The sequence below is a fragment of the Macrobrachium nipponense genome, chromosome 8, assembly GCF_015104395.2.
Source record: "Macrobrachium nipponense isolate FS-2020 chromosome 8, ASM1510439v2, whole genome shotgun sequence".
NCBI classification, from domain to species: domain Eukaryota; kingdom Metazoa; phylum Arthropoda; class Malacostraca; order Decapoda; family Palaemonidae; genus Macrobrachium; species Macrobrachium nipponense.
The window spans coordinates 59,053,086-59,065,798 of NC_087203.1; positions in this window are offsets into that span (position 1 = coordinate 59,053,086).

Genomic DNA, 12,713 nt, shown 5'->3' on the forward strand with positions numbered 1-12,713 from the left:
GATATCTATATATTATAGATATCTATAGATATATATATATATATATATATATATAGAATAATATATATATATAGATATAGATATATAGATCTATATATATATATATATATATATATATATTATATATATATATATATATATATATATATAGATATAGATATAGATATATATCTATCTATCTATATATATATATATTATATATATATATATATCTATATATATATATATATATATATAATATATATGTTACAACCTCCCAGGTTGCAGTACAGGTTCTTTTTAGGTCTTTATATTCTCAAGGATTGCAGTCAGTTAAATGTACCTCAGTGACAAGGAAGGACGGAAACAGAAAACTCAAGAAATACTTAACAATATTTATTATAAACTAGAACAATGACTTAAATCAACCTTGTGAGATTAAATACACTTAATTGTACAGAATATTCAAGAGAACAAATACCTGGTTCTCGGGAACTCACAAGAAAACCTAAAGCTAATACACTAAGCCCTAAACAAGAGAAAACTCCAAGAGAGAAAAACATACATAATATATAACAAGTTGGATCCAAAATAAGGCTAGCCAAAAATCACCAACCTAACCTAATAATAATAAGATAGAAAGAAGTAGGCGATGAAAAAAACAAGGAAAAAACCTTAATATTCCTACCTATAACAACCAAAGCTAAGCAATGTGGAACTCAGTCCACTAAATACCAACATACAATAAACTATGACAATATATACATGTAAACATACATATATATATATTTATGAATAATGAAAATTGGCAAAAATATATAATTTCACCTTCAGTGAAATACCAGAAGAGTTGAATTCAGGGCCGTGATCAGTCCATCAAGCTGCTAACGGAAGGGCAAATACTGTACGCCAGGTACTGAAGGGCAACACATCTCCCGATACGAGAGGAACGATAGTACGTCTTTCTGGCGACAGACTCCCTACTAGCCACCTCACGAGTCAAGTAGCTCTCACTCCCGTATAACAGCTGGACGAGGATGACACGGCAGGTAAATCCAGATTCCAGTGCCGGAATACTGCGATGACACAGGTTTTCCGTCAAAATCCTCAGACGGGAAAAAGGGGCAGAAACAGCGGTCGCAGATGACAGAGCGTCTGCTAAACTCTCAACAGCAGTGTGAAGGTCGCAGGTGACAACAACACCTGCGCGAGAAAAAGCCGTGATCCAGGGACACACTCAACAGACGTATATATGCGTCTTCCAAAATCCGTGAGGGAAATATCCAAGTGCGTGGTCCAAAAGGTAATTATCCAAAGTCGTCCTCCAAATCAAATAAATGCTGCGACGGGAAAACAGTACTGGTGAGAGCTTGTCAAGACCCGAACTCCCGTTGACCGGTCGACCATGTCCACTCATCACCTTCCCAGTGTTTATAAAACACTCAAAGCAAAAGAATAACAATCGTTAAAACGATAGTTCACTAATACACAAAAAAGGAGGAGGAGGCGCAAAAACACTGAAACAATCGTAAAGCCACTTAACTTACGGAAACACAAGAGTAAACATACTCAGCAAACATTTAACTTAAAAGTAAACAAAAAAGTAAACAAGGCTGATTTAAAATCAACAAAAGAATAATAATAGTTTTACGTTAACCTAATACCTTCCTCCCCCAAAACAAAAAAATTATTCACATAGAATACATTTTTTTATCAAATACTGTAAGAATGCTGAAATGGAAAGGAATTAACATAACATATTATAGAGATACAAAAACCAGATCAAGATAAATATTTAAACAACCCTGAAAAATAAAGGTTATAAATATTTATTACAGTACACATGACAAAAGAAGCATAGCTTCACGAAGAAACTTACCAAAACCAGCCAATAGGGCACCTTAAAGAAGGCTAAACCAATGACTCGAACGAGTACCAAAACAAAAAAAACTGATAGACCTTACCTTCCAAGGTTGAACATACAAAAACAATGCACTTGACCAAACCTACATCTAAACTAAACCCTAAGATAAAGACTCACTCATACTCACACACATGCTTGCCATCATATTTTACTATGCAATAATAGTTTAAATACAAACCCAATGAAGACACGAGAAGGGCGAGGGAGGGACAAAAGCCAAGATTACATACGAGAAAGGGCATCAGGATACGGTTCTCAGATCCCTTAATATGTTTGATAACCAGAGAGAATTCCTGCAACTGCAGAGCCCACCTTAAAAATCATCTGGTTGGATCCTTTCATCCGTTCGATGAACACTAGAGGATTGTGGTCAGTCCAAATCTCATAGGGAAAGAGAAATTAGTAACATAAGGTTTAAAATGTAGCAGAGTGCGAACCAAGGCCGAGGCCTCCTTCTCGATAGTGGAGTAACTTTTCTATCCGCTGCCAATAACTTACGGCTGAAGTAAGACACAGGACGAACCTCTCCAGCCCCATTTCTCTGAAAGAGGACACCCCCAATGCCTACATCACTGGCATCCACCGCAAATAATGAAAGGTTTCTGAAAATCAGGAGACATTAATATTGGGTTTGACACCAACACCAGTTTAAGTTTAATAAAAGACTCTTCACATTGAGGAGACCACAAACAAAATTTCTGTCCTTTTTCTAATAGCTTAGTAAGCTGCCTGAGCAATGTCCGAGAAGTTTCGGACAAAACGCCTTAATAGCCCGTCATGCCGAGAAACTCTCCGAAACTTCTCGACATTGCACGGCCTCTTCAAATTTACAATGGCCTCGAGATTGGCTTGTTTAGGGGTCTACCTGTCCCAAACCACCTTCATGACCCAAATAACATACTTTGGCCTTGCCAAATTCACACTTACCCAAGTTCACAACAAGACCGGCGGCCCTCAAAGCTTCAAACACTTTTCTCAACCTTACCATATGAGTTTGCCAATCATTGCTGTGAACAACTAGATCATCAATATAAATTTCAGTGCCTTCCAAACCACAAATGACTCTGTTCATAAGCCGCTGAAAGGTACATGCAGCATTCTTCATCCCAAAAGGCATTACTTTACATTCGTAAAGTCCAAAGGGAGTTACAAAAGCAGAAATTTCCTGGCTCGATCAGACAGGGGCACTTGCCAATATCTTTCAACAGATCCAACTTGGTAATAAATTTTGCAGACCCTATCTGATCGAGAGAGTCATCAATGCGGGGCAAAGGAAAGGAGTCATTTTTAGTACTGGCATTAACCTTACGGTAATCCACACACATACGGTACTTCCCATCAGACTTCTTAACCAGAACAATCGGAGAGCTCCAAGGACTTATCGAAGGTTGGATTAGGTCATGCTCCAGCATATACTTTATTTCCTCCTCGACTATGTCCCTCTTCACTGGATTTAGTCGATAAGGACTCTGCTTTACAGGGGAAGCACTGCCCACATCCACATCATGCTGAAGCAACCTCGTCCTACCTGGCGAACTCTGAAATACTTCTGGAAAAGAATAGATTAAATTAATAATGTCCCTTTTCTGGGTAACTTCCAGATGGTCCAACCCTCCTTTCAAAACCTCTAGATTTTGAATATTATTAAAGAGAGCATCAGAAGACACCTGACCAATTAAGTCCTCAAAGTTATCCTCTGGAGGCTCTACAACCATAGACACAGGCTCATATACAATAGCTAAAGGATCTCTACCACATGAAATATAAGATTTTAATCTATTAATATTGAAAGACCCGGCACTTTCGTTTGGTCCCGGGGGCTTCAATTTCATAATTCAACCTCAGACAATTTTCTCAAAACCTTCCAGGCCCCTCATATACCTTGGTTCGAGAAAATTGTCCGAGTCTGTACTCAACACCAATACTAATTCCCCAGGCTCAAACGACCGCACCTTGGTTTTCCTATCAAAATTTGATTTCATGACTACTTGGGAGGAAGCCAAATTTTTTCTCTAGCAAATTCCATGCAATGGCTAATTTCTTCCGTAAATTCTCTACAAATTCCACCACATTAATTTCTCCCTTCTGACCAGATGCAAGCAATTCGTGGAAAATTTCCAACGGACCACGTTACCCTGTGTCCAAACACCAGTTCAAAGGGAGGGAGCTACACCTGTAGATGAATTCGGATGGTTCCTTATAGCAAAGAGAGCAAAGGGAAGCCCTTTTTCCCAATCCTCTCCTTGTTCATAGCAGTATTTCTTTAACACTGATTTAAGTGTCTGGTGGAATCTTTCCACCACACCCTGACTCTCTGGATGATAAGGTACGCTGGTATGTGCTGAATGGCCAGTTCAGCACACTTACCCCCCTAAATACCTTACTCGTAAAATTCGTCCCACAGTCGGTCTGAATTTTACGAGGGAGTCCATATCTGGAGAAAAATTCAATGAGCTTCTCAAATACTGCTCTGGAGGTAATCTTTTTCATTTGGAATGCCTCAGGAAATCTGGAAGCCCTGTCCATAATCTTCAGGAGATGAGTAAACCCAGTCTTTGTTCTGGGCAAAGGCCCTACCACATCTATTACCAATTCTACAAAAGGTTCCCCAATTGCAGGAATTGGATTTAAAGGTGCTTTAGGGATTACTTGATTGGGTTTTCCCATCACCTGACAAACCTCACAGTTACTAACAAATTGTTTCACTGATTAATTTTTTAATCCTGGCCACCAAAAAAAAACATTTTGTTTTTGCCAACCTCTTGAAAAAAGTCTTAAATACTCCAAAGTGACCAGAAAAAGAATCATCATGTGACAAACCTCAAAACAGACTCCCTAAATGTGAGGGAACCACAATTTGTTCCACTCGAGAAGTCCTCGTTCAGATCATGTGTAGATGGGCGACTAACTCTGTATAACAAACCTTTATTACACAAAACCTTGGTTTAGTTAAATCAGCTGTGTCACCCAACTCAAAATCAAACTCTTGTTTCTGAGCCTCAATCAAACGTGAAACGGTCCCAATCAGGTTGCAAGATATCACTAACACTACTTGGACTATCTACTGGCCAGGGCCTTTCTAACTCTACTTCTAAACTACTTAAATCTAGTCATCATCATTTATCAAATTAGCTGCCTTAGCAGATGCCCGGGTCGTCACAGCCACTGGACAAGCATCCATAGTCAAAATAGGGAATAATTCCAGACCCTTATGGTCTAACATGTCATTTCCCAAAATACCATCAATACCTGGAATGGGGAGACTCTCCACAACAGCCAACTCAGTTACTTTATTATACCCCCACCCAGGGAAAGATAAACTCAACTTCTACCAATGGAGCTGAAACCACTGTGTTCGGGAACCCACCCTCCCAGAACCACATAATTCCCTGAATATTTAACTAACCATTTAATGATTCCTTTTAACACTAATGACAGAGCAGACCTGTGTCGCAAAAAATTTCACCTTAAGGACTCCTGAATCAGTAACCAGTCTACCAGGCAGATATATTTATCATAGAGTCATGCCTGACTACTCCTAGATGGAGTCACATTACCGCTGTCACAACTAATCTCATTACCACTAACAACCACTGATGGATTCTCAACCTTGGGATTAGACTTATTTGAAATTAGAGATATAGGGTTGTGACCACTACTGTCACCATTTCTCTGGAGATACCTCCTTCTGGCATTACACTGAGCCTGATGATGCCCGGGCTTATTGCACCCCAAAAGCAGGTCCCACTACCTCTACTCACATTACCAGATATCAACCGGTTTTTGGAAAAGACTCTAGTGTGCCCACCACTTGAGACTTTTCCCTGACCATTCTCATTCTTAGAATAAGTTGGGACTCCTGAATGCTTTACCCTAGTATCTCCAACATTACGAGATTTCATATTAAAATTATTTGGCCTAGCAGGCTGGAAATTTGTTACCTGGGAACTAAAATTACCGGACCCAGCTCGATGGGTCAAGATGAACTCATCAGCAATCTGAGCCGCCTTACTTATACTGGCAGCTTTTACTTCCTCTAAATATATTCTCAGTTCCTTGCTACAATGTTTCTTAAATTCCTCCAACAGCATTAATTCCCTTAAGGAGGAGAAAGAGGCCACTTGTCGGCTCTTTAGCCAATCATCAAACTGCTCTTCCGTGAGCCTAGCAAATTCTACAAATGAAAGAGCAGGGTGCTTAACAAAATTCCTAAATTTTAGGCGATAGGCCTCAGGGACAAGGTCATAGGCCTTGAGGACTAACGCCTTCACTTTATTATAATCACGGGCTACACCCTCCTCCAAAGAATTATACACCCGGATTGCCTTAGCCCACCAGCCTACACTGAATTAGGACTGTCCATCTCGGTGGGCCAAGACAACCTGGTAGCTACCGTTCAAAAGCCTTAAAAAATTCAGGCACATTTCTCTCCTCAAATACAGGGACCAACTTCAGAGCTGCCCCTATATTAAATTTATCAGATGGTCCACAGGGAGTACTTAATCTATTAGGAGAACCTTGTAACCTAGCCAACTCCAAATTTACATTGGCCATCTCTAGCTCATGCCGCCTCACCCTCTCGTTCTCTTCAAACTCGAGCTTCATTAACTCTATCCTCTTACAAATTAAACTATATTCACTGTCCTCCTGGGACACTACAGGCTGTGCTGGGGCTACATTCACTGGGACAGGGTTTTCTACTAAAAATGGGTTAGTGGACACATTAGCTTTAAATTGCAAACTTAGCCTGCCCTTCAAAAAAATTGTTCCAGTACGAGGAGGATCTTCAAACAAAGAAAGGACACCTGGATTCACACTAACATCCTCAATCACACTACCCTCTCGTTCTGAGTCACTATCACCAACACTGACAAATCCCTAGCTAAATTCTCTCCCTCAGCCATACCTTGAGCTACCTTACTTTTTTACCAGCTATCAGCAAACTGGGCCCTAGTGTTCGCAGCCCTAATAAGTGGACACCTAACCAGCGAGCACAACTCACCAAATACTCTTTACTCAATACAGGAAGATGCCTAAGGCAATCTGCCGACCCCCAAAAACTCAGCTGGATCAAAAATAAATTCTTCCATGGTTCCAAAATTAAAGGGGGAGTAAGGCAATACACTAAACAGCAACAAATACTGGTAAATCCACCGAGCGCTGTTCCGCCAACCAAAACACTGAGTACACCCGAGTGCAATCCTGTCACGGTCGCCAACTGTTACAACCTCCCAGGTTGCAGTACAGGTTCTTTTTAGGTCTTTATATTCTCAAGGATTGCAGTCAGTAAATGTACCTCAGTGACAAGGAAGGACGGAAACAGAAACTCAAGAAAACTTAACAATATTTATTATAAAACTAGAACAATGACTTAAATCACCTTGTGAGATTAAATACACTTAATTGTACAGAATATTCAAGAGAACAAATACTGGTTTCTCGGGAACTCACAAGAAAACCTAAAGCTAATACACTAAGCCCTAAACAAGAGAAAACCCCAAGAGAGAAAACATACTTAATATATAACAAGTTGGATCCAAAATAAGGCTAGCCAAAATCACCAATAACCTAATAATAATAAGATAGAAAGAAGTAGGAGATGAAAACAAGGAAAACCTTAATATTCCTACCTATAACACCAAGCTAAGCAATGTGGAACTCAGTCCACTAAATACCAACATACAATAAACTATGACAATATACATAAACATACATATATATATTTATGAATAATGAAAATTGGCAAAAATATATAATTTCACCTTCAGTGAAATACCAGAAGAGTTGAATTCAGGGCCGTGATCAGTCCATCAAGCTGCTAACGGAAGGGCAAAATACTGTAGCGCCAGGTACTGAACGGGCAACGGGCATCTCCCGATACGAGAGGAACGATAGTACGTCTTACCTGGGCGACAGGACTCCCTACTAGCCACCTCACGAGTCAAGTAGCTCTCACTCCCGTATAAACAGCTGGACGAGGATGACACGGCAGGTAAATCCAGATTCCAGTGCCGGAATACTGCGATGATGCACAGGTTTTTCCGTCAAAATCTTCAGACGAGGGGCGGGGGGGGGCAGGGAAGAAACAGAAAAAACAGCGGTTCGCAGATGACAGAGCGTCTGCTAAACTCTCAACAGCAGTGTGAAGGTCGCAGGTGACAACAACACCTGCGCGAGAAAAGCCGTGATCCAGGGACACACTCAACAGACGTATATATGCGTCTTCCAAAATCCGTGAGGGAAATATCCAAGCGTGGTCCAAAAGGTAATTATCCAAATCGTCCTCCAAATCAAAATAAATGCTGCGACGGGAAAACAGTACTGGTGAGCTTGTCAAGACCCGAACTCCCGTTGACCGGTCGACCCATGTCCTCTCATCACCTTCCCAGTGTTTATAAAAAAAAAAACACTCAAAGCAAAAAGAATAACAATCGTTAAAAGACGATAGTTCACTAATACACAAAAAAGGAGGAGGAGGAGCAAAAACACTGAAACAATCGTAAAAGCCACTTAATTAACTTACGGAAACACAAGAGTAAACCATACTCAGAAACAAACATTTAACTTAAAAAGTAAACAAAAAAAGTAAACAAGGCTGATTTAAATCAACAAAAGAAATAATAATAGTTTTACGTTAACCTAATAATATATAGTTTAAACCTAATATATCTATTATATGATATACAATATAAAATAATATATATATTATATATATATATATATATATATATATATATAGATATATATATATATATATATATATATATATATATATATATATATATATATATATGTTAAACCTATATATCTATTATGATGATATACACTAAAATAATTATATATATATATATATATATATATAGATATATATATATATATAATATATAGATATATATATATATATAATATATATATATATATATATATTTAATACCTGAAGTCACAGCTTCATCTGACTATTTTAGTGTGTATATATATATATATATATATATATATATATATATATATATATATATATATATTATTTAGTATATATATATATATATATATATATATATATATATATATATTTATGTATATATATATATATATATATATATATATATATATATGTATGTATGTATATATATGTATATGTATATATGTTGTTTAGGATTTAAGCCAGAACCAAGGCAAAATAACTAATTTTAGAAGGAAATTCAGACATTTTCACAGTTGCCACTCTCACTCTGTTCTCTGAATATCTCTTGTCCTCTCCAGTTGGCTGTCTTTGTAATTAATCCCAACAGTTTGGGTGGCGCTTGTAGTAGAAGGAGAAAGTGGACGACCTTGTGCAGGACACTTGTGGAAAGAAAGAGCTGTACGCGATGTTATAAAGCCAGTAGATGGCTGACAATCTTTTTTAAAACATTGCCAGCAGCCAAGACATTCACTCCTCTCCGACCTCGCTCTCCCTTCCATCTGGGGACCCCCACGTGTTCATTTACATAGTGCTAACCCTTGATCAGTAATTCAGAAGAAAGCAAAACCACAGATGCCCAGGTATTGTAATGGAGTAAATTTGAGTGTAATCAGTTCCCGACTTTTCTTCTCTGTACTTCCCTTTCTTTCTTTCCAAGGCGACTTTCCCCTTATTGTCTAAGCATCGCAGGCCCTATTTTTGGTTATCATAACGTAATTCCCCATTGCTGCCATCAGTGGTGTAAATAATTCCCTTTTTGATGCTAGTAATGATATTAAATCTAATTGTGACATTCCCGTCTTAACTAGCGTCTGCTACATCGGGAAGTAACGTTGTTGTTTCATGCTAAACACAGTGTACTCTTCTGTATAAGCTCCCAGTTATTCTATGTCCCTGGGAGTAGATTTTGATGTGAAATAATAAGGGAGATTCGTGTTTAACATTCCCCATGTGTCTATCGCCTTAGTACTGATCGTTGAATGCAATCTTTTTGCAGACGCAAATATCTTGCCTAGTTGTGAGAGGAAATTTGGAATCCCTTGGAAGTGGCACCAGGACTATTCAGCAACCCCGCTATGCGCAAAGCTTATTTCTGTGCCTGGATCATTTCCCAGCCATGTGTCCCGGTTCACCTGCAGTCAACAACTTTCCATTTGATTTCTGGACTCATTCGAGGCCCTGTCAACTTTAAGGTGTAAAACGCTTACTCACTTAGTTTAGTGTAAATATAGTGTAGTTAAAGTAAATCTCTAGAGTTTTATATAATTTCTTCCCTAGCAAGGTCTTTTAGGAGTGCCAGAAAGTCAATTCCACAGTTTTTCATTCAGCGAGAATAAGAATATATATATATATATATTATATATTATTATATATATATATATATATATATATATATATATATATATATATATATATATATAGATATAAAGACAAAAAAAAAACTCCACGAAGGAAAGTGAAAACGACGGCATCGTTTCACATTTCTTCGTTGATTTTTGATTTGTTTTTTTTTTATTTATATATTCATCACGTTCCATATTTTTGCGAGTCAGTTATACATCTATGTATGTGTGTGGGGCATATACGTAGGTATATATATATATATATATATATATATATATATATATATATATATTATATATATATATTATATTAAACATACATGCCTACATATAATAAGCTTTATTGTTTCAGTAACTTCTCGATACAGTTTCATGATCGATTTTTCATTGAAATTAATTGAACCTCATCTTTAACAATATTTTAGTGTAAACTGTCACTTATTTTTGTCTTATATACACATAAGAGAGAGAGCGCGCGCGAGAAGAGAGAGAGAGAGGAGGAGAGAGAGAGAGACGGAGAGAGAGAGAGGAGAGAGAGAGAGACTGTGATTTCGATGGCAAGAAGGTGAATTAATTTTCCAATTTTCCCTTTTGGATTTCTCATAAATCGTTGTGTTCGGTTTACGATTCTGAGACGTCTAATAATTGGCGGGTCTGTTCCTTCCTCTGAATGTTTTTCTGTTCTCCGCTATTAGTCCGTTTTTAAATTAATTTTTAAGTTTTAAAACCCTCACAACTTGAACCCTATTAGATAGAAACTGCATATTCGGCGAGCACACTCAGCTAATGGAACTGGTGTGTAGTCAAAGTTCTAGGTCAATCAAAGGTGCAATACAAATTTGCCGCTGTCTGCGCTTTGTGTTTCACAAGTAATCTTGTTTTCTTGTTTTGAGGATAGTTAAACGATTGAATTTAGTTTTCATGATTATTTTGTATTTCCGGACTTCCCTGCTTTTATTGCGCTATGATCAGTTCTAAAGAATCGCTCTTAAGTTTATGTTTTCCTTGAGTATAAACCCGCAGTGAATAAATATAAATGCATACAATTTCAAATTCTACACTTATTCATAAGTATATAAAGAAATGACATTGTAGTATTTTGACTCTCTCTCTCTCTCTCTCTCTCTCTCTCTCTCTCTCTGGCTTGCGGAAACTCGTGAATTATTTCCCAACTGTATGTCATGGGAAAGGAATGAATGTAGACTGCTATGGAGAGAGAGAGAGAGAGAGAGAGAGAGAGTTGGAGAATTTACTGTCAATAGATGTGGCGGAAGAAGATACAAGATATTGTATTATTATTGACATTTGGTGCGGGAAACTAAGCGCCAGTGTTAATAGGAACCGGATGCAACGGGAATTTTCTAGTTAGTATATTATTATTGTGTATGTTTTGAAGAAAAAACTAATCATTCTAATTTCAGAATGAAGTTCCAACTGTTTGTCATCGTATTCTCTTCTGTGAACGTTGCTTTTTTTTTTTTTACATTGTTATACAAACGATACAATCTTATTTTGCGTCGTTACATTTTGTTATGAATAGGGAATCCATTTTTACAATCGGGATGTTGTTACGTTACTTCAGTATTATATTACTTTGTAATTACGACCATTTTTGTTCGCGCTGCGGTATACTTATTGTGACACTATCAGCACATTCTGTAATGAATTACGATAGTTTTTGCATCGCATGCACGAAATTTGATCGCATTCAATTTTAAAGAAGATTCTTCCATATGACATCTTTTTGTAAATGATACTCGAGCATCGCTCTATCTGTGACGTCATTTGCCAATAAAACTATGCCGGGATGAATCTCTGGATGTTGCAGAAACGGGGCAAATCAATCTTTCCCACAAGAGAGGCGGGAAATGAGGAAAATGATAGTCGTGTCATTTCCCAACGCGGTCGGCTAATACGCTGCATTAAGCAGGAAATCGGACCCCGGGAAATGACTCAATATGGCTGCAACGAAAGATTCTCTTCATTAATTAAGTTGTTGGGATTGACATAATGCGCATTTTCTCTACGAACTCTTTCCATATCACTGTAATTCACATAGTTGTTATCCGTGATGTTGAAATTGTATGCTGCTATTTCTGCGTATTTGCTAAATCAGTGTTTTACATTTATTTGAAGGTTTATTGATACATGAATAAAATGTCCATCATGATTTAGTTACAGGTGGAACTGTTTGACTTTTCCAGCAAAATTCAATAATACATATTTCGTTTAATCAATTATGAATTATAATGTAATGATGTGCTGTAATATTACTATACATATTTTTTTCTTTTTTCTAAAATCAGTACTTTTACGTGAAACCATGTGTTTTCCAATTAATTTCATGTACTTACGTTTCTGCCCTGATGGGTATTTGGAAGAGGATGGTGGGGGATACATTTCAAGCAGAAGTTGTTTACTTCTCGTAACTTATGAATGCCAACTCTGTGAGGTGCATTAATGATGAAGATTGTTTTCGGTGGAAGGAACAAAGAATAGAGGCTTT